Raw genomic sequence first — 19,245 nt, forward strand, 5'->3', positions numbered from 1 at the left:
GCAGTGGCATCATCTGGGCTCACTGCAGCCTCTGCCTCCTGGACTCAAGCGATCCTCCCTCCTCAGCCTCCTGAGTAGTTGGGGCCACAGACACGCACCACCACACCCAACTAATTTTTAAATTTTTTGTAGAGATGGTGTCTCACCATGTTGCCCAGGCTGGTCTCAAACTCTTGGGCTGAAGCAATCCTCCTGCCTCAGCCTCTCAAAGTGCTGGGATTATAGGTTTGAGCTACTGCACCCAGCCGAATGTTCAGCTCTTAGCAGAGCATCCTAGGCCACTCATGGTCAGGCCCTGCTTCTCTGCCCTGCCCATGCTCAAGCTCCCATCCTGAGCCACTGGGAGGTCCTGGGATGGTCATGCTCCCTCAGGCCTTGATGTCTTTCCAGCAGGATAACCTTACACCTGTCCAACTCATGCTTGTCTTTCAGCTCTGAGAAGCTGCCCCTGACCATCCCATTCAGAGCTTGGCTGTGGGGGAAGCAGTCCCTTGGTACCCCCCATCCCAGCCTGAGCTGCCCCTCCTTGGCAATGTCTCCAGGGCCAGGGTCTGTACTACCCAGGCGTCTGTGGCCTTCACCTCTGTAAGCCCCTCCAGGGCAGGGTGTGCTTTCTTCCCCATTTTCCCCAGCATCTAACCTCCAGGAGCCATTCAATTCATAATTAAATGTCTAAAATGATAAAGTGGGGGAAAGTAATGAAGGAATAAGAGTCTATTACCAGCTTTGCTACCAACTACTCTATACCTGCTACTAAAACTGAGTGAAGCAGGATGCTATTTTGCCATTCCTGAAGTAGGATCTTCACCACGTTCCTCACCCTCCATCCCCCAACAACCACTACTCTGTCTCAGGGACTGGGATGGGTATAAGAGCTTATTACATTGTTTTGTTTTTTGTTTTCACCATTAAGAAAAAATGGGCCAGGCGTGGTGGTTCACGCCTGTAATCCCAGCACTTTGGGAGGCCAAGGCAGGAGGACTGCTTGAGCCCAGGAGTTCAAAACTAGCCTAGGTAACATTGTGAGACCCTGTCTCAAAAAAAGAAAGAGAGAAAGAGAGAGAGAGAAAAGAAGGAGGAGGAGGAGGAGGAGGAAAGAGGAGAGGAGAGGAGAGAAGGAGAGAAGAAGGGAAGAGAAGAGAAGAGAAGGGAAGATGACATGGAAGTGGAAATACACAGTGCAATCTTTTATTCTATAGATTACTCTTCTTCCAGGAGACAAAGAGCCAAGGGGATAAACAGCCAAAGGACCTCTCACACCTGGGTAAATGTGCAAAAAATGGGAGATAAGTATTAATATAGCAAAGAGTGAAGCATTTCATGGAAAACATTTCTTTTTTTCTTTTTCTTTTTTTTTTTTTTGAGACAGAGTCTCACTCTGTTACCCAGGCTGGAGTGCCATAGTGCAATCTCGGCTTACTGCAATCTCCACCTCCCGGTTTCAAGTGGTTCTCCTGCCTCAGCCTCCCAAGTAGCTGGGACTACAGGTATGAGCCACCACGCCCAGTTAATTTTTGTATTTTTAGTAGAGAAGGGGTTTCACCGTGTTGGTCAGGCTGGTCTCAAACTCCTGATCTCAAGGGATCCACCCATATTGGCCTCCCAAAGTGCTGGGATTACAGGTGTGAACCACTGTGCCCAGCGGGAAAACATTTCAAATGTACTTTTAAGATGAGAGACCCTAACTCCCATTTATAACATAGGAAGGCAACTTGGGAGACACTGGGGGCAGCCCCCAAAGGGCACCAGCTCAGCATGCCGCAGCCATCACAAAGCCACCAAACTGTGTGGTGTCACCGGGAAACACAGAAAACACCACTGTCCTGCCTTGAGTACCTATGACTTTTTTCAGAGCGAGGGTCTCTCTAGAGATGGGCAACAAAAATAATCAAGTGCATGCTGAGACTTATAAATAAAAGTAGATAAAGAGAAGAAAAGACAGCAGATCTGCAATCACTAACGTCAAAGGAAAAGCGGGAGCATGAGGAAGATAAGTCATGAAAAGCACAGGTAGGGTGAACCTACAAGACTAGAAATAGTGGAATTCCTTAAAGTTTGACCAAAGTAACTTAGGGACACTTATGGGGAAAATATTACAGTATCTTACAATAGTATTTTAAATACTCTTTGCTGTTCATTAGACTAGTAAGTAGTAGTTTAAGGAAGATTTATGGAATTTTAGAACACAGTTATAATCAAATCCAGCATCCCTATGTCTTAGATGAAAGAAATTGGGTCTAGAGAAAGTCAGTGCCTTGCCCGGGGCCATACACCACCTTACAGCAGAGCTGAAGCTCGAACCCTTGATTCCTATTAATGCTTTTTCTATTAGATTATTTAATATGAAAACACTATGACTGATGATAGAGGCCCAAGATAGGGATGTTGGAGACAAGGCCAGATAAATAAGGTATTGTTAAGGAAAACCAGGAATGTTGTGTGGCACTACCCTAAAAGTTTGAGGCTGACATGGTACAGCAACAATGTTCTCTCACAGAATGGCCCTTTGCTTCACGGTCAGAGGCTGGCATATAGTCTGGTCTGCTGATCTGAACCCATTTCGATTTCTTACTCCCTAAAGCTCGAATCACCCATATGGTCCCACATGGGCAGTGCACTGGCTGGTTCACTTTGCTGCATTCCCTTAAAGGTTGGATGTTCAAGTCAATTCTAGCCACTCTAGGAATGCTGAGGTCAATGGAATTCTACCAACACTTGCCGGCTCTGGGGGAGAGGAGACAGCTGCCAATGGCAGTGGTATGGATGACGGGAGGGCCGTCCATCCTGGAAAATCTACTGCTGCCACAGCCCAGAATCTGGTAGTCTGAATGCTTAGTATCCAGGAAGGCTGGGAGTGGAAAATATCTTAAGTATTCCTCGCCTCTTGGCACCAGGTAAGCAAGAGAAAAATAAAGCAGAGGAACCTGTTGGACAGGACTGTCAAGGCCACTCTTGCTGGAGTCTGCCTGCTGCTAGAAGGAGCTGGATGGTTCTTCCTCCCCAGCAGAGAAGAGGGTAGGACCAGAGAGACTAGAGTGAACGGGATTCCTATTTGCCAAGACCTCCAGGGAAGTGCTGGGAAATGCTCTATCTCTGAGAAAGAGCAAGCTTGAGCCTTGTTGCTCTCGGTTGGGGTGACGTTTACAAATGCCTAAACAACATGATCATGGGAAGAAAGGGAAGCTGCTCCAACAGATACAGTCTGCTGCAGAGGAGTGCTGCCCGAGGGACTGCACCGCATTCCAAATGTTGGGTGCGGGAGGGGAATAAAAACCTCATTTCACCTTTTTCTTCATGCCGGTCTTATTCCCTCTGGGTCATTTTATTTTTATGAAAGAATTGTAACAGGAGAAAAAAGGATACAAGGGACATGATAGGGAGAGACCTGAGCCAGGGAGCTGAACAGCAGAGATCAATGCAGGTGAGTGTGAGAATGCAGTGAGTGTGGTCTTGTGTTTTGGGGAGAGATCCTGGTGTCTTTTTCTCCAACACTTTGTGGATGGAAGTGGCTTTTTCCAACTACCTACGACATCTACACAGTAACCACCTATACTCTTCAGAGGCCAGTGCCCCTAGCTTGCCAGGCCTGAGCACTGCACCTAGTGAGTTCTGCCTTCAACACTTGGTGCCTTCATCTGCAAGGAGTGCCATGAAATACTTGGCAAAGAGCAGACTAGGAAGGATGGCTTTGTTGAACAGGCTTCTTTATGTGGTGATCGAATGGGATGCTGTTTCACGTATCCTTTCCTCAGGAAGGTTCTGGGACTCATTTGCATTTATGCAGAGGGTTGCAGAAAAAATAAGCACCTGAACTGAATTCTGACTTGATGATTTCTACCAACCTATATATAAACTTTGTGTAATTCAAATATCCAAGACATACAGTATGTCTTTTCCTTGTAAGAGGGAAGCAAGCTAAATGACTTTTTCCCCCCCTTACCATTTCCTCCCCTTTTTCTTTCAAAAAGCTGCTATATCTATTTTATTTTATGGGCTAAAAAAGGTTGCACCACATTTGGTATTCCACAAAGAGGAAATGGAAAAATTATTAAATAGTGAAGGAAAACAGTATTGCTTGCTTAGAAAATAAGACATATGAACCCTTAAGAATGGGAAAACACCAGCTACTATGGCAGGGAGAAGACATTTTGCCAAATTTAGAACCCACTTGAAAATCACGGGTTCTAAGTTTAGAACTGAACTAAAAACTTGAGCTCACATTGCATTTGGCATTGGTTTAAAAAAAATTCTAAGCTACTAATTAAAGGGAAAAAAATTATACTCTTAGTAGTTCTAGAGGCTGGGAATTATTTTCAAACAAATTCTTTATTGGCTCAATGGAGAGGCCCGCACTTAGAAAAGAAACAATTTTTTCTAATTAAAATTTCGTTACAAAACAATGATTTAAAATTGAGGGGAGAAAACATTTGCCAAAGTCTTTAAAGAATTACAGAATTGTTGTGTAATCTTTGAACCCATCCAAATACACCAGGTGGTCATACAAACTTCATATACTAAATAGTGTGTAAAACAGACACCATTAATTATAGCCGACCAGTAAACTTCAAATAATAAAAATTCAATAAAAATTGAAACTATCACTAAACAAAACAAAAACAAACTCTTACCAGCATTTTTATTTTCTAATTTGGATATTATGATAGTTGTTGTAACATCACTAAGAAATGGATCTGAATTGCTGCTATGGCAATAATTACAAAAATTTTAGACCCAAAAGATTCAAAGTAGTAAACAGACATCCACTGGCTTAATGTGATTCCAGGGAACTATCAACTTTCTCTTTTCTTTTCTTTTCTTTTCTGTTTGAGACAGGGTCTCTCTCTGTTGCCTAGGCTGGAGTGCAGTGGCCCAAACCCAGCTCACTGCAGTCTTGCCCTCCCAGGCTCAAGCGATCCTCCCATCTGAGCCTCCTGAGTGACTGGGGCTACAAGCCTGGCTAATTTTTAATTTTATTATTATTATTATTATTATTATTATTATTATTACTTTTAGATACAGGGTCTTACTATGTTGCCCAGGCTGGTTTTGAACTCCTGGGCTCAAGAGATCCTCCTGCCTCAGCCTCCCAAAGTGCTGGGATTACAGGTATGAGCCACTGTGCCCATACAACTTTTCAATTATGGGAAACTTAAAGATAGCTTATGCTGTCCTCCACACACCTAACATACATACGCACATACAGAAATGCATACACATACATATATACATATAATAATAATGGCCTAAAAGGAGGACCTGAAATGAAATAATTAGACAAAAGGTTAAACATGAACATTCAGTGCCAATATTCAGCACAGCAAGCATTCAGAAACACAAATGTTGGGAAAAATAATTTTTCCTTTCTGTTGATTGCCTTGGAGTCTAAATACATTTTTGAGTGACTTTAAGGGAGCAGGCTTAGCAACTGATGGATTTGACACTCTTTCTTCAGAAACACCATTAACTCAACAGTACAAAACCCTAGAACTTTAATTTCTAGGCACTTCTAAAAACTCTTGTTGAAGCCTGGTGCAGTAGTACGTGCCTGTAGTCCCAGCTACTCAGTAGGTTGAGGCAGGACAGTCACCTGAGCCCAGGAATTTGAGACCAGCCTGGGCAATATAGTGAGACCCCCATCTCAAACACATGAACAAACAAAAAAAACTCTTATTGAAGGATATAAAATTAATTCCTAAGTTAACTATTTTCTTAACAAGAAGATGCAGTTGTACTGGTGGGAAGAGGATAGAAATTTAAAGTTGTAAAAACAAAAAATACAGCATGTGTAAGTGGAAAAGGATTTGTTCGGAACATATTTTTAACTTACTCATTTTAAATAAGCATAGTTAAACAGTAGCTATGTATTTGACCTAATAGCACATGTAGCTCTCACTAGGAGGAGGAACAGAGGTTAACACTGTTAATATGTGTGCCAAAGTCAGGATACGAATAGATTCCTTGGCCCACTGGGTCACTCACTTCTGAATGCATGTTCTTCAGCACAGTCTTCTATCCTTTTAAATGACCAATTCAAATGGAATTTCTTTTTTTTTTTCTGAGACGGAGTCTCGCTCTGTCGCCCAGGCTGGAGTGCAGTAGCAAGATCTCAGCTCACTGCAATCTCTGCCTTCTGAGTTCCAGCAATTCTCCTGCTTCAGCCTCCTGAGTAGCTGGGATTACAGGCATGCACCACCATGCCCGGATAATTTTTGTAATTTTAGTAGAGACGGGGTTTCACCATGTTGGCCAGGCTGGTCTCGAACTCCTAACCCCAAGTGATCCGCCTGCCCCGGCCTCCCAGAATGTTGGGATTACAGGCATCAGACACCGCGCTGGTCTCAAAAAAAAAAAAAAAAAAAAAAAAAGCTGGAGAGTTTGCTGACGTCCAGATCCTGACTGACTGCCCCAAAAGCCTCCAGATCCTTCAGCTATCTTCCAGGCATTTTCAATTCTTTGACCTGTAAATTTTTTTCACAGAAATAATAAATATGTTTAGTGTTGTCAAGAATCAGGTATCCCAAATGCTTTTTGCCATTATGCCTTCACCAAGTCTGAACTGAGGTTTTAATATTTTCCCTTGCCTTATCACTGTAGGTCTTGGCTCTACAAAGAGTCATATGAGATAAGTATTTCAATTAAGAATTTAGGAATTTGGGCTGGGCGTGGTGGTTCATGCCTGTAATCCCAGCACTTTGGGAGGCCGAGGTGGGCCGATCACTTGGGGCCAGGAGTTTGAGACCAGCCTGGCCAACACGGCAAAACCCTGTCTCTAATAGAAATGCAAAAATTAGTCGGCGTGGTAGTGCTTTCCTATAATCCCAGCTACTTGGGAGGCTGAGGCGCAAGAATCACTTGAGCCTGGGAGGCAGAGGTTGCAGTGAGCTGACATTTTGCCACTGCACTCCAGCCTGGGCAACAGAGTGAGACTGTCTGAACAGGAAAAAAAAAAAAAAAATTAGGAATTCGGCGAATAAAAAAGAATTTAGGAATTTGGGAGGCTGAGGTGGGAGGATCACTTAAGCCCAAGAATTTGAGGCTGCAATGAGCTATGATCACACCAATACATTCCAGCTTGGGCGACAGAATAAGACCCTGTCTCTTAAAAAAAAAATCAGGAAATGATATGCAAACTTGATGTTGGTAGGTAGGCTTTCCTGAAGACGTGCTTTTCTCTGTGTGTAGGCAAAGGTACACTGCTGGTATTCAGCAAAAAAAGTAGCTCTAATTCCCTCTGTCACGCATTCCACTAGATATCTTCACCTGCAAGTGAATAGACACCAGAAATAGTCCCAGACATATATGTTCAATTCATTTTCAACAAAGTTGGTAAGACATTCAGCACAAAAATACTTTTTTTTTTTTTTGAGACGGAGTTTCGCTCTTGTTGCCCAAGCCAGAATGCAAAGGCGCAGTCTTGGCTCACTGCAACCTCTGCTTCCCAGGTTCAAGCGATTCTCCTGCCTCAGCCTCCCGAGTAGCTGGGATTACAGGCGTGTGGCACCACGCCTGGCTAATTTTTTGTATTTTTAGTAGAAACGGGGTTTCACCATGTTAGCCAGGCTGGTCTCAAACTCCTGACCTTAGATGATCTGCCTGCCTCGGCCTCCCAAAGTGCTGAAATTACAGGCGTGAGCCACCGCGCCCGGCCCATAGGAAAGACTTTTCAACAAATTTTACTAAAACAACTGGGTAGTCATATGGAAAAAGAAACAAACCTTGAGGCTGGGCACGGTGGCTCATGCCTGTAATTCCAACACTTCAGGAGGCTGAGGCAGGCGGATAGCCAGCCTGGGCAACATGGCAAAACCCCATTTCTACAAAAAATATAAAAATTAGCTGTGTGTGGTGGTGCACGCCTGTAATCCCAGCTATTCAGGAGGCTGAGGTGGGAGGATCACCTAAGCCTGGGAGGCAGAGGTTGCAGTGAGCCATGATGATGCCACTGGTCTAGCTTGGGTGACAAAGCAAGACCCTATCTCAAAAAGAAAAAAAGAAAAAAAAAGAAATAAACTTTGACTTTTACATCATGCTATATACAGAAATCAACTCAAAATGAATGCGAGACCTAAGGGTACAATCTAGAAAACTCCAAGAGTTAAACAGAGGAGAAGTCTTAGGACAAAAAAAGCAAACTTTCACAAAAGAGAGAACTGATAAACTAAACCTTGTCAACACTTAAAAATTTGCTCTTAGAAAGATATCATTGGCCAGGTGCGGTGGCTTACGCCTGTAATCCCAGCACTTTGGGAGGCCGAGGCGGGCAGATCATGAGGTCAGGAGATCAAGACCATCCTGGCTAACAAGGTGAAACCCCATTTCTACTAAACATACAAAAAATTAGCCAGGCGTGGTGGTATGCACCTGTAGTCCCAGCTACTCGGGAGGCTGAGGCAGGAGAATCGCTTGAAGCCAGGAGGCGGAGGTTGCAGTGAGCCCAGATTGCACCACTGCACTCCAGCCTGGGCGACGAGCAAGACTCCCTCTAAAAAAAAGAAAGAAAGAAAGATATGTTAAGTAAATGAAAAGGCTAGGCACAGTGGTTCATGCCTGTAATTCCAGCAGTTTGGGAGGCCGAGGTGGGAGGGTTGCTTGAGCTCAGGAGTTTGAGAACAGCCTGGGCAACACAGTCAGCCTCATCTCAAAAAAAAATTATTCATACGTTAAAAAAAATGAAAAAAGATAAAGCATGGAATGAAAAAATATTTGCAATACATATAATGGACTGGTATCTAGAATGTATAAAGGGCTATTAGAACTCAATAAGAAAGCAATGCAATTTTTTCAGTAGGCAAAAGACAAACAAATGCTTTATAAAAAGAAGTTACATGAAAAGATGCTCAATATTGTTAGTTATCTGGAAAACACAAATTAAAACCACAGTGAGATGCCACTACACACCAATGAGAATGGTTCAAGATAAAATGATGACAATACCAAGTATTGGTGAAGATGTACAACTGCTGATAGGAATGTAAAATGGTACAAGCACTTTGGAAAACTGATAGCTTCTTTAAAAGTTAAACATGGCCGGGCACGCTGGCTCATGCCTATAATCCTAGCACTTTGGGAGGCTGAGGCAGGTGGATCACCTGAGGTCAGGAGTTCGAGACCAGCCAGGCCAACATGGTGAATCCCTGTCTCTACTAAAAATACAAAAATTAGCTGGGCGTGGTAGCGTGGGCCTGTAGTCCCAGCTACTCAGGAGCCTGAGGCAGGAGAATTGCTTGAACCTGGGAGGGGGAGGTTGCAGTGAGCCGAGGTCTTGCCACTGCACTCCAGCCTGGCCAGGTGACGAAGTGAGACTCCGTCTCAAAAAAAAAAAAAAAAAAAAAAAAAAAAAAAGTTAAACATACACCTGCCATTCAACCTCGTCATTCTGCCTCTGGGTACTCAGCCAGGAAAAATAAAAATATATGTTCACACAAAGACTTGTACAGCAATGTTCATTGTAGGTTTATTTGTAATAGTTAAAAACTAGAAGCAAACCAAATGTTGAACAACTGGCATAAACCAATTTGTTTATGCCATAAACAAATTGGAGCATAGTCAAAAGGTGCAACATGAGTCAGTAATAAACGGGAATGAACTACTAATGCTCACAACATGGATGGCTCTCAAAATCTTTAGTGAAATAAGTCAGACCTACTCACAAAACTACATATTATATGTTTTCATTTATAGAAAATGCAAACTAATCGGTAAGTGGCAGAAAGCTCAGTTGTTTTCCGGGGCAGGCATAGAGAAGGATAAGGGAAATGAGAAAATCTGGGGGATGACAGGAATGTTCTGAACCTTGGTTGTGGTGGGTTCACAGATGTGTGCATTGAACTGGCTGGGTGCGGTGGCTCACGCCTGTAATCCTAGCACTTTGGAGGCCAAAGTGGGAGGATCACTTGAGGCCAGGAGTTTGAGACCAGCCTGGGCAAGATAGCAAGACCTCATCTCTACAAAAATAAAAATGAAAAAATTAGCCAGGCGAGGCGCACACGCCTGTGGTCCCAGCTACTTGTGAGGCTGAATGGGAGGATCTCTTGAGCCCAGGAGTCTGAGGCTGCATTGAGCTATGATCACACCACAGCACTCCAGCCTGGGCATCAAAGCAAGACACTCATCTCTTACACAGAACAAAACAAAAACTCTTTGAATTGAGCCAGGTGTGGTTGTGTGCACCTGTAATCCCAGCTGCTCAGGAGGCTGCGGTGGGGGAGGGTTGCTGAGCCCAGGATTTCAAGACCAGATTGGGCAACGTAGTGAAACGTCATTTAAAAAAAAAAATTGGGAAAATGGCTGTAATAAGCATCTAATAAATGCTAGCCATTATTAAAAAAAAAAAAAAAACTCTTTCAATGGCACACTTTAAATAGGTGCAATTTATTGTATACAACTCAGTAAAGTTGTTATTTTAAAAATCTCCCATTGAGTGTTTGGCAGGCCACTCAAACTTCACATTTCTCCAACTGAGCTCCTAATCATCTGTTTGTCCTCTTGGTTAATGTTCTCTTTCTTGGCTAATGGCCTCATCATCTACCTAATCAGCTAAGCTAGATAACTTGGCAATCACCTTTACTCTACTTTCATTTGTATCTTTAAACTCTTTCTCAAATTTATCTCTAACCTTGTTTGTTTTAAATTTAGAAGTGTTTTTTACTGTAGTAAAATATACATAACATAAAAGTTACCATTTTAACCACTTTTTTTTTTGAGATGGAGTTTCGCTCTTGTTGCCCAGGCTGGAGTGCAATGGTGTGATCTCGGCTCACTGCAACCTCCGCCTCCTAGGTTCAAGCGATTCTCCTGCCTCAGCCTCCGGTGTAGCTGGGATTACAGGCATGCGCCACCAAGCCTGGCTAATTTTGTATTTTTAGTAGAGACAGGGTTTCTTCATGTTGGTCAGGCTGGTCTCGAACTCCCAACCTCAGGTGATCCGTCCGCCTTGGCCTTCCAAAGTGCTGGAATTACAGGCGTGAGCTACTGCTCCCGGCCTTAACCACTTTTAAGTGTACAGTTCAATTGCATTAAGTAAATTCACATGATTGTGCAACCAATAGTACCATCCATCTCCAGAACTTTTTCATCTTCCCCAATGAAAACTCTGTATCCATTAAATACTAACTCCCACTCCCCTTTCCCTCCCCCAACCCCTGTGCCAACTAACATTCTACTTTCTGTCTCTATGAATTTGACTACTCTAGGTGGTAGAGTATGTAAGAGTATATATTCCACCGCATATAAGAGAAATCATGCAGTATTTGTACTTCTGTGATTGGTTTATTTTACTTAACACAATGTCCTCAATGTTCATCCATGTTGTAGCCTGTGTGAGCATTTCCTTCACCTTTAAGATGGAATCATATTCCATGGTATGCAGAGACTACATTTGGTTTCTCCATTTATCCATCGATGGACAATTGGGTCATCCCTAATTCATGATGCCCACTGCTACTACCCCAGTTTAAGGCCTCATCATCTTTTGGCTGGACTATTTCAATGGGCTATTCACTGCCATCCTTACCTCCTTTTCTCACGCACCTTCTAGCTTGCCACCAGTATCGTTTTTCTAAAGCAATGATCCTGTCTCTCCACTGTTCAAGGACTTCTGTGTGCAATTTCAAAGTCAAATAGGATTGTACTTCTAATGCTGTTCTGCAGTTTGCTTTTTTCCACTCTCCTCTTGAACAATTCTAATTCGTAGAAATTTCTTTCTTATTTTAATCCAATATATATTTCCTGGTCACTCCCTCCCATTGGTCCTAGCTCTGTCCTCCAGAGCGACACTGAATATTTCCCTTTTCTTTTTCTTTTTTTTTTTTGGAGATGGAGTCTCGCTCTGTCGCCCAGGCTGGAGTGCAGTGGCACCATCTCGGCTCACTGCAAGCTCTGCCTCCCGGGTTCACACCATTCTCCCGCCTCAGCCTCCCGAATAGTTGGGACTACAGGCGCGTGCCGCCACGCCTGGCTAATTTTTTGTATTTTTAATAGAGACGGGGTTTCACCGTGTTAGCCAGGATGGTCTCGATCTCCTGACCCCGTGATCCGCCCGCGTTGGCCTCCCAAAGCGCTGGGATTACAGGTGTGAGCCACTGCACCCGGCCAATATTTCCCTTTACTATGTGGCAGACAACCCTTTAATATATAAAGATAACTATCGGTCTTCTTTTTCCAGGCCTTGAGTCATTTCTCAGGTAATGTGGTTCCCAGACCCTAGCTGCTTTTCTCTGATTGTGGTTCAGTTGGTCAGTGTCCTTATCAAAACAGGATGCCTAAAACAGAATATAATCATCTAGACTCGACAACCATCTAGAGTGGGACCATTGTATCCTTTGCTCTGCTGTTTTACTACTATAACTCAGCCTAATATGCCTTTAACTTTTTTAGTTTTAATGTTGATATATATTAACTTGGAGTCAACTCAAACACTTAGGGTTTTTTAAGAAATACATTTTTATGACACTATTGGGCACCTGAAGATGGGGGTGCCCAAAGGAAGGAAAAGGAAAAGAATTGAAGTTAGGAGAGCATTTTTTTCCTTAGCAATTTTGCCTATTTATTCAATGTTTCTTGCTCCTGATAGCAGATGCAGATCATCTGCACACCAGTCCTCCCTCCAGGCTTCATATCAGTAATGTACCAAACACCAAGGCCTAGTAAACAACTGCGTTTCCAACAACCTGCCTGGACTCACAGCCTGGCACATGGGCCTCCCTGCTGCACCATCAGTTCTACCCCTGATAGCTATGGGACACCTGTGGCAAGTGATTAGAAGAAATGGTAGCAATTGCCATAAAACACACACACCCAGGAAATGCACTTTTGCAAAAGTACATAGCAGTTCAGACACTGTGCATCAAATAAAAACCTTACCTAAAAGCGTATAGGGGAATGGACCAAGAAAGCAGCGTCCTAGCTTGCCTTTCTCTAGGCAGCTAAAAATCTAAGCCATCAAAGGGGGAGATTCTTTATTAAAAAGGTGTTGCATCTTTGTTGTTGGCTTTTCAAAAGTAAAATGCAGTATCTTTAATGGGTGAGGAAGAGGATTGCTTTTCCAGGCAAATTTTCTTGAAACTTGGAGTCATTTAAGAGGATAAGACTCAGTTGAATGTTTTTTGGGATTTTTTTAATGGTCAACTTCAGGCTGGTGGCTATTTACTCTTCCACACAGACATTCCTTCCATCAGATCAATGCCTGCTCCCTGCAACACACACACCACACACACCGCCCACCAATATTCCCGTCATGCCCGGAGCCTCACAAGTAGTGTCTCTTTTATTCTTCTCTTCTTAGAAATTCAGTGCTCATATTCCTCTACACACGAAAGCCATCCCCTCCCCAGCCTTCAGTCTTTCTCCCCTTCAATTATAAACTGAGACCTTGATCCTCAGTCATCTCATTTTCCAAAATGATCCCCTATCTCTTTCCGCTGGCTCCTTCCTCTTCACCTTTCACTATAACCAGGACCCTTCAATGCAGAAGATGTACTTGTCAATACTACTGCACCAACCCTGCCCTCTCTTCACTCACACTGAACACTTCGAATGATTATGCCGCACTCATTCCATTTTTGGATCTACCACTGATTCTCTGTCACCCGGGCTTGAGTACAGTGGTGCGATCTCGGCTCACTGCAACCTCCGCCTCCCGGGTTCAAGCGATTCTCCTGCCTCAGCCTCCCGAGTAGCTGGGATTACAGGTGCCAGCCACTACACCCAGCTAATTTTTTTTTGTATTTTTAGTAGAGATGGGATTTCACCATGTTGGCCAGGCTGTTTTTTTTTTTTTTTTTAACTTTCATTTTAGGTTCGGGGATACACATGCAGGTTTGTTATATAGGTCAATTTTGTGTCATGGGGGCTTGGTGTACAGATTATTTTGTTACCCAGTTAATAAGCATGGTGCCTGACGGGTAGTTTTTTGATCCTCACCCTCCTCTCAGCCTCCACCCTCAAGTAGGCCCCAGTGTCTATTGTTCCCCTCTTTGTATCCATGTGTACTCACTGTTTAGCTCCCACTTATAGATGGAAACATGGACTATCTGACTTTCTCTTCCTGCATTAGTTCCCTCAGGGTATTGACCTCCAGCTCTATCCATCTTGCTGCAAAGGATATGATCTTATTCTTTTTTATGGCTGGGTAGTATTCCATGGTGTAAATGTACCACATTTTCCTTATCCAGTCTACCACTGATGGGCATTTAGGTTCATTCCATGTCTTATGCTATTGGGAAGAGTGCTGCAATGAACATACGCATGTGTGTGTGTCTTTATGGTAGAATGATTTCTAGTCCTTTGGGTATATACCCAGTAATGGAATTGCTGGGTGGAATGGTAGTTCTGTTTTAAGTTCTTTGAGGAATCGCCAAACTGCTTTCCACAGTGGCTGGACTAATTTACATTCCTACCAGCAGTGTGTAAGCATCCCCTTCTCTCCACAACCTCGCAAGCATCTGTTATTTTTTGACTTTTTAGTGACGGCCATTCTGACTAGTGTGGGATAGTATCGCATTGGGGTTTTGATGTGCATTTCTCTTGCCAGCTACTCGGGAGGCTGAAGCAGGACAATCACTTAAACTCAGGAGGTGGAGGTTGTAGTGAGCCGAGATTGCACCACTGCACTCCAGCCTGGGGAACAGAGTGAGACTCCATCTCAAAATATATCCTCCCAAGGTCAATTAAGACTTTTTGTTGGACAAGTTTGATGGTATTCTCTTGGAATTTATATTCTCACTGACTTTTCCTTGTCCCACTGGGATGCAGCAGGAGCGGGAGGGGCTGGAGAGGGATAAGAGCTGTGGTGGGTATCAGGAGAGATGGCTAGGCTTGCTTCCTTTGCAAGGTCTACATCACTCACTCTATCCCTTCATGCCCCCCACCACCCCACGTCTAGCTATAGAGTAGGACACAATTTCAATGATTCTTGCCCCAAATACACAAATCTAGGAAAAGGAATCAGCAAATTATTATTATTATTATTATTATTATTATTAAGACGAAGTCTTGCTTTGTGGCCCAGGCTGGAGCGCAGTGGCATGACCTGGGCTCACTGCAACCTCCGCCTCCTGTGTTCAAGAGATTCTCCTGCCTTAGCCTCCCGAGTAGCTGGGACTACAGGCATGAGCCACTATACCCGGCTAATTTCTGTATTTTTAGTAGAGACAGGGTTTCACCATGTTGGCCAGACTGGTCTTGAACTTCTGACCTCAAGTGATCCACCTGTCTCAGCCTCCTAAAGTGCTGGGATTACAAGTGTGAGCCACTGCGCCCAGCCTCTTTTTTTTTTTTTTTTTTTTTTGAGAAGAAGTCTTGCTCTGTTGCCCAGGCTGGAGTGCACTGGTGCAATCTCGGCTCACTCCAACCTCCGCCTCCTGGGTTCAAGTGATTTTCCTGCCTCAGTCTCCTAAGTAGCTGGGATTACAGGTGTGCACTACCATGCCCAGCTAATTTTTATATTTTTAGTAGAGACAAGGTTTTGCCATGTTGGCTAGGCTGGTCTCAAACTCCTGACCTCAGGTGATCCACCCGCCTCGGCCTCCCAACCTGCTGGGATTGGCTCACACTTACAGGTGTGAGCCAATGTGCCCAGCCTGGAATCAGCAAATTCTTCGCCCTGAAGATGGGTTCAGAAATCATCCCAAACCCTTTGGGTTTTCCTACTAACTACAACTGAATGATAGGTGTGCTTTGGCCTGAAATGGGTCTGTTGAATCTCTGATCTCCAGATTGGGTGGCTCTTCACCAGAAAGTCTCTCGATCATTACTTCTCAAAAATTGCAACTCTCACCCTTCCTTCATTTTGTCCTTCCCGTTTCTCTTTTTTCTTGTTTCAAACTGAGTTTCTCTTTGTATCAGGCAGCCTCACAGTCTGACCCAACACTGATCTTTCCATTGTCATGAACATTTCCCAAACCACATTTAAAAACCACAATACCCTTTTCTTGTTCTCGCAGAAGCACAAAGTATGAGAAATAAACCTTCATTAATTGTAGATTCCCTCTTCTTTAAAAACCATATTTGCTAGTCTTGGACTTCTTAGGATCATAAGACCAAAAAGGAACCTTGAAAAGTCAATCCATTAGTTATATCACATTTAAATAATTATGTGACTTTGTTTGAAGAATTAAGAAAACTGCTGAATTCAATTAAACAACACTAAACCCTGCCCCAAGCCACTGGGATTTGGTTAAAGTGAATCTGAAGCCTGTCTGTCAATCATCCTAGAGCCATCTGAGTTCCTCGGGCCTGGGGAAATGTGTCTCCCCAAAGTTCCTGTCTTGGAAGCTTAATTGCCAATGTAACAGTATTAAGAGATGGGGCCTTTAAGAGATGATTGGGTCACGAGGGTAGAGCCCTCAGGTATAAATTAATGCCATCAGGTGAAGTGAGTTCTCGAGGGAGTGAATTGGCTCTCACAGGAGTGAGCCCTCTCCAGAGCAGGTTGTTATAAAAGCTAGCTTGGCTCACTCTTGCAGTCTCTTTTGCATGTCCTGCTTGTCCTTCTGCTTTTCCACCATGTTAAGATGCAGTACGAAAGCTCGCACCAGAAGCTGCTGCCATGTTCTTGGACTACCTGGCCTCCTGAACCATAAGTCAAATAAACTTCTTTAATTTGTAAATTACCGAGTCTCAGGTATTCTGTCTTAGCAACAGAAAATGAACTAAGACACCAGGAGATGCAAGTTGAGTATGATATTCTTGTGTGTGTGTTTTGAGAGACAGGGTCCCATTCTGTTGCTCAGGCTGGAGTGCAGTGGTGCAATCATGGCTCACCTCAGCCCTGAATTCCTGGGCTCAAGCAATCCTCCCCACTCAGCCTCCCAAATAGCTGGGACTACATGTGTGTGCTGCCTCACCTGGCTAATTTTTTTTTTTTTTTTTTTTTTGAGACAGAGTCTCATTCTGTTGCCCAGGCTGGAGTGCAGTGGCATGATCTCAGCTCAATTCAACCTCTGCCTCCTGGGTTCAAGCGATTCTCCTGCCTCAGCCTCCTGAGTAGCTGGGATCACAGGTGTGCAGCATCACACCCAGCTAACTTCTGTTTTTTAATTTCATTTTTTTTTTTTTTTTGAGATGGATTCTTGCTCTGTCGCCCAGGCTGGAGTGCAATGGCATGATCTTGGCTCACTGCAAGCTCCATCTCCCGGGTTCAAGGGATTCTCCTGCCTCAGCCTCCTGAGAAGGTGGGATGGGGTTTCGCCATGTTAGCCAGGCTGGTCTAGAACTCCTGGCCTCAAGTGATTTTCTTGCCTTGGCCTCCCAAAGTGCTGGGATTACAGGTGTGAGCCACTGCACTCAGCCCACACCTGGCTAATTTTTAAAAAAATTTTTTTGCAGACATGGGGTCTTGCAGTGTTGCCCAGACTAGTCTTGAACTCCTCCTGAAGTGATCCTCCCACCTTGGCCTCCCAAAATGTGGGATTACAGATGTGACCCACTGTGTCTGAGTATACTATTCTAATAAATGAATTGGATACCCTGAAGAGCCACAGGTTAAATGTGAAAGTCACCATCAATATAAAAAGCTAGGAACCTTGGTCAAATTACATACTTTTAAGCTATATATATATATGTAAAATTGGATGTGGAAGTATCTATGGATAGCTCCATGCATTTGAATGATTTAGAACAAGAGTTATTAACCTTAGGTTTGTAACCATCCTCAACTGTGTACATCTAGTTTAGTTTAGTTTAGTTTAGAGACAAAGTCTTGCTCTGTTGCCTGGGCTGGAGTGCAGTGGCTGGAGTTCACTGTAACCTAAATGTGTACGTTTTTACAGTGCAAAGGCTCACTGCTTTTATCAGATCCTTAAGGATCTCCAAAAGGCTTAAGAACCCCTGTTTTAGAAGAAGGGTAAGATTAAAATCAATGTATTATTTTATATATTTATAAATGCATTAAATAGAAATTAAAAACTTCCATTTTAGCAATAGCAAGATAAAAGGTTGATTGTTGTAAATAATCATCACATAATTAGTAACCACATTTGAACACTAATAGACAATATTATTTCAGCATTTTAGATATGTGTCAACAAGTATTTACCTTAATATACATGCAAGTACATCGGGGAAGGAGGTGTTCACATACAGATTTTAACCTGGATTGCAAACTACTGGTAAATTTACTTTCACTATTGTTTAAAAAAATCATCAATCAGATAATGTAAAGGCAATACCAAATACAAATCAAGTCACTATTGAACATAGTTACAGCTATGTTCAGTTACAACACCTCATTTTCTCATATTAGATAAGAAAAATAAATGATTGTACATGCTTTATAGCAGATTGATTAAAAGATATACTGGGGAAACTCCTTTCATAGCCAAATTTTACAGCCAAAAATCAAATTCAGTGCTTGGATTTTTTAAGCCAGGACCCATTCAGAGTATTCCAAGAATAGTTCTCAAATTGCTAAAAAGCATTGGTTCCATAAATCTATTTTAGAAATGAATTTTAAAAATTAGAAAGTTTGAGTCAGCCATACACAAACCAATCAAGTTATTATGTACTCCATTTGGGTTTTTTTTACATTTAAAATATAATTCATTTATTTATTCATTTAACAAATATTTATTGAGCCTCTGCTATGTGTAGGCACTGATCCGGGTGCTAGGATTACAGCAGTGAATAAAACAGACCAAAAATATACAAGTTAACACATATGCTCACTGGAAAATATTCAGATACAGAAGTGCACAGATAAAAAAAATCAAACTTGTTCTCCTTAAGGCCCATCCCCCATCTCAGTTCCTTCCTTGCAATTAACAGTTATTCTAGACATTTTTAGTTCATTTACATAGAAAACCTTACATAGGATTTTAAAACCAGTTTTATTGAGATATAATGTACATACTGCATGGATGTATAGGCACATCATAAAATTCACTTGCGTAACATGTACAGTCACATTTTTTACTGTATTTGCAGTGTTGCATTATAATCTAGGTATGCAGATTTTACTTTATTTTATTTTATTTATTTTATTTTATTTTATTTTGAGACAGGGTCTCACTCTGTCACCCAGGCTGGGATACAGTGGCACAATCCCGGCTCACTGCAACCTCCACCTCACTGCAACCTCTGCCTCCTGGATTCAAGTGATTCACCTGCCTCAGCCTCCCAAGTAGCTGGGATTACAGGTGCCTGCCACCATACCCGGCTAATTTTTGTATTTTTAATAGAGATGGGGTTTCACCATGCTGGCCAGGCTGGTCTCAAACTCCTGGTGTCAAGCAATCCACCCATCTCCCA

At 42.9% G+C, this 19,245-nt stretch overlaps 1 protein-coding gene across 2 annotated transcripts in view; it reads right to left on the bottom strand.

Moving 5' to 3' along the window:
• Positions 1-19,245, bottom strand: part of HMGB1 (high mobility group box 1) — a 157,992-nt gene that overhangs the window by 23,760 nt on the left and 114,987 nt on the right. The window lies entirely within an intron of this gene.

This window comes from Pan troglodytes, chromosome 14 (assembly GCF_028858775.2).
Source record: "Pan troglodytes isolate AG18354 chromosome 14, NHGRI_mPanTro3-v2.0_pri, whole genome shotgun sequence".
Classification (NCBI taxonomy): Eukaryota; Metazoa; Chordata; class Mammalia; order Primates; family Hominidae; genus Pan; species Pan troglodytes.